The 4,624-nt window shown below is 42.4% G+C and overlaps 1 pseudogene; it reads right to left on the bottom strand.

The window, feature by feature from the left end:
* Positions 1–674: 674 nt before the first annotated feature.
* On the bottom strand, positions 675–1,132 carry LOC126937284 (U1 small nuclear ribonucleoprotein C-like; annotated as a pseudogene).
* Between the last annotated feature and the right edge of the window lie 3,492 nt (positions 1,133–4,624).

Here is a 4,624-nt window from a genome sequence, read left to right as displayed (position 1 = left end):
CCCATGGGTCCACTTTGTTACCATTAGTCACTTGTCATGCGGGTTCTATTGATGTGATCTGTCCTCCAGCTTTATAGGTTACATTTCTCCTATAATCAACTTAAATTTAGGGGAAAGGACAAAGTCAGAGGTAGCAGGTGTATTGAAAACTTGCTTATCTTTACGGCAGCTGCTGAAACAGCTGAAATCGAAAACACTAGCTTCTTTCTCAAGAGCTTTTATTTAAAATGATAATTGTATCACTGTACATATAAAATAATGAAAGCATTAGAAATATGGTACTCTTAAGACCTGATCTGCATTTTCCTCGTTCAATGAAAAGAGAATGGGATTATCATATGGAAGAGAGCCAAAGGCACAGATAATACAAAATAATAAATTTAAGTTACCAAACATATATACTTTCACTTGTAATACACTTTGGGGTTTTTTTGGTTGTTGTAGTTTCTTTTTTATGAAAAGAGTTAACAATTTTATTTTCACATTTCACAATACAAATAAAAACTACTTTTTTTGGTCCTACTTCTCCCCTCCAAAACTATTCTCTCTTTGATAAGAAAAGAAAGTCTTCCTTATCATGCTGTTAAGAAAACACCCAGAGTCACAGCACCATGGTCTCCTAGTGAAGTAGAACAAGTAATATAAACCTGATATACAAGGCCTCTGCACTATCCTTAACCATCTGGTCAAGTCATTCTAGGCCAAGCAGGCACCATCATGGGACAGGCAGGAGGCCTCATCATTGACATGTGGCCTCCCATGGGTGGCTTCATTCCAGGAGCAAGTCCCACTGGCATCATCCCATGAAAAAGAGGCCCATCACTGGCATCATGGGAGGGCTCCCACATGGGGTGCTGGCATTATACTTGGGCAAAGAAGACCTGGAAGGCTGGGGGGAGGTGGTATCATTGCCCCTGCAGAGGAGAGCAGAGAATAGAGTAGGAAGTATCTTTCCTCGTTGAAATGCAACCATTGCTTAGGCAATCAGGTTCTGAACCTGTTCTTCCATCCATTTCTGGTAGTAGTCTTTCACATTCTCTTTGTGTTTCCTACCACTGAAGTGGGCCTTTCTCACAGATGGAGAGTTGTGGGAGAGCTATGTATTGCAGTAGATAGAATAAGACTTGGGCATGTTGCTCTGAAGGAGGTTGGCCACTCCATTCCACAACGCCTGGAGATGACTGAAGGAGTGGCCTGCCCCTCCACACCTGTGGGTGTTTCTTATTAGGTGGAATGAGAGACTTGAGAAAAGAAATGAGACACAGAGACAAAGTATAGAGAAAGAAAAAGTGGGCCCAGGGGACCGGCGCTCAGCTTACAGAGGACCCACGCCGCACCGGTCTCTGAGTTCCCTTAGTATTTATTATTATCTTTACCATCTTAAAGATAAGGGAGTGGCAGGACAATAGGATCATTGTAGGGAGGAAATCAGCAGTAAGACATATGAACAAAAATCTCTGTGACATGAATAAGTTTAAAGGAAAATGCTGTGCCTTGAGATGCATATGCAAACATCTCCATAAACCTTTTAGCAGCATTGTTTCAGCCTATCACATGGGGAGAAACCTTGGACAATACCTAGCTTTCCTAGGCAGAGGTCCCTGTGACCTTTGGCCATGTACGTGTCCCTGGGTAGTTGAAATTAAGGGAATGGTGATGACTTTTAACCAGCAAGCTGCCTTCAGGCACTTGTTTAACAAAGACACATCCTGCACAGCCCAAAATCCATTAAACCTTGAGTCACCACAGCACATGTCTCTTGCAAGGACAAGGTAGGGGGTAGGGTCACAGATTAACAGCATCTCAAATACAGAACAAAATGGAGTCTCTTATGTCTACTTCTTTCTATATAGACACAGTAACAGGCTGATCTTTTTCTTTTCCCCACAGATGACCTTGTAATGCATTTTTCAAACTTACAGCGTAACATGAAAATAGTGGTAAAATGTTTTGGAAGAAAACCCACAACATTTTATTCCAGGAATTCTCTGACCATACTATCCTGTCTTTCTAGAACTTTTCATCCCGACTCTGATTATACCTGTTCTTTGATCTTCGTAAGCTCTTCAGCAACTTGTATACTTCATTTTACCCTAGACTTCTGTTTTGTATCATCCGTTCCTGTTTCATTTCTTCCTTCTCCTGCCCAGGTCCCATTCTTATCACTTCAACTACTTTCTACCCAGAAAACCCAGCTTCCTTATCTCTTTTACCCCCTTCTATTAACCTGTCTTGTGGGAGGAACAATACAGTTGGCTCCCGGAACTGAAGCCGGGACAAACCGGTTAGGAAAATCCCTGCCAGAGGTCATAAACATGTCAGAAGAGTAACTGAAATAGCTCGGATGGCGGGAGATGGCGGGAACCAATCAAGAACAGCCAACTCGCACTGTTCAAATATCAACCAATCCCAAGCTTGCGTCGTTCAAAAAGACCCCTATGACTCTGTACTTGTTTACTGCTGACTATAAAAGACAGTTCCTAACCCTCCTCAGGGCTCTCGCTCGACACTCGGTCGGGGGTCCAGGTTCGAACCTGCAATAAAGATCCTTGCCGCTTGGCTTTGACTGCAGTCTCTGGTGGACTTCTTTGGGGAATAAACGGACTGGGTACAACAGTCTTATAAATCTCCAACCCTGGATTAACCCAAACATATCCATCTTCTTCCATGCTACCCACTGGTAGCCAAGTGTCAGAGAAATACACATAGCTCGGTGGACTGGTGCTACTACCATACATTTAGGATTTCCAGTCTCATCTTGGTCCCCAGTGCTTCTAGCCATCTGTATCTGTGTCCCTGGTCAGTTACCCTTTTCCCCTCTTCTCCATGATAGGTCCAAACTTTTGCTGTTCTTCTCATGCTCCCTAGCCTATCCTCAGTACCCCTACTTTCTTTAACTGATAAAACTGAGATGACCAGGGATGAGCTTCCTCAGTGGGAAGCTTATCACTCACAAGCTTATTCGCATCTCTATTTTCCTTCCTGGGTGTTTTAGAGGACAAATGTGTCACCACGGTGCTCTTGAATTTACTCTTCTCCATATCCATCCAGGAATTTGTTCCATCAAAGATTCATTTTCTCTCCTGTTTCTTCAACTTCTCCCTCCTTCTGGTTTCTTCTCATCATATTCAAGTCTCTTTAAATCTAAAAAATAAGAGGCAAAACTCTCACCATTCTACATTCCTTCTTCAGCTATCACTCCTATTTGTCTTCTTTATATCTGGGCTTCTGGAGAGGTCACCATTCAGCTTTGCCACTTCTTTGCTGTCCATCCAGTCCTTCATCAGATATGACTTGGCTTCTGCCTCTTCAAATCCACAGAAACTGCTTGTCCTAAGGTCATCAATGACTTCCTCATTGTTTAACCCAGGGAACAGTTTGTTCTTTCCTAGTTGACTCCTCTGAGATACTTGGCATCATTGTTCTCCTTTTTGAAACTCTCTTCTTTAACTCCCAGTGGTATGTAGGCTGTAGGTTTACTGATAGCTCCCAAATTCTATCTCTAGCCCAACTCATTCCTTCAGACCCTCATATTGAACTGCACACCAAATTACCCACCTGAATCCAAATGCAACATATCCATAATGGGGCCCATTTATATCTCCCCAAGTTTCTTCCATTCGTGGGCCTCAATGACCAAATCGGAAGCCTGGGAGTCATCTTTAACTTCTCCCCTCACCTCCACCCTTACAGCCAATGGTTGCCAAGTATTTTCTACTCTACTTAATAAAAGGCCTTAATAAGAATGCCTCACTTCTAACTTAGACGTTGAAAGAATCAACTGACTATTCTGCTTTATATCTTGCCCCAGTGAAATCTTATGTGGAGATTTGGAATTCTGTGGTTTTCTCATTCTGCTCTTAATACATAACTTCCATTCACTGAATAGAAACACCTGACTTGGGAGCAGTGAACCCAGCTGCAGTGAAGGGTGCCAAGTATCAAGTTGATTTCTTTTTTAAATATTTGTGTTGAGAAAACAGGGTTTTGCAAGCCATAATCATCTTGAATTATGCATTGTTGAGCTGCTTTAAGCATAAAAGCAAAAGAAATAAATTTGTAATATTCAGGGTAAAGTTGGGTCGTGAAAATCATCACAGTGAAGTCATTTGTGGGGACTTGCCAGGTTCTTCTCATAAGGATGAATCTCACTAATTCCCTTTGAAATGAAGGGGCTTGGAGTTCTGAACCACAGTCCTATCTTTGTGCTCCAAGTTAAAACACATGAAAATAAACCAGAGGACAGGAGTGTGCCTGCCACCCCCTCAGCAGCCCTTCTGGCACACACGGGTAGACGATCATGTGTAGATGCATTTACACGGGTAGATCCATCACCACAGCCCTACTTGATGTCATCACAAGGCATGTTCCAAGACCCATCTGGAAGGTGTTTCAGAAGAGAAAAAGCCTAGAAGACTTCAACATTTATAAAACAGCCCATGCTAATCAGACTCAATTTTTTATCAGAAAAATTTTAAAGGGAGCAAAAATGAACTAAATACCATCCAAGATTCTTTCCAGCTGAAGAAAAGTCTACAATCCCTTTAAGTCACTGGTTCTTAACTTTGGTGGCAGTGGAGGCGAAGGAGGTGTTGCAGACTCCTTTGAGAAATCAATGGAGGAT

The sequence above is a fragment of the Macaca thibetana genome, chromosome 15 (assembly GCF_024542745.1).
Source record: "Macaca thibetana thibetana isolate TM-01 chromosome 15, ASM2454274v1, whole genome shotgun sequence".
In the NCBI taxonomy this organism is placed as follows: Eukaryota; Metazoa; Chordata; class Mammalia; order Primates; family Cercopithecidae; genus Macaca; species Macaca thibetana.
Note: the sequence above shows the minus strand (reverse complement) of the source record. Positions and strands in the feature narration are given on the sequence as shown.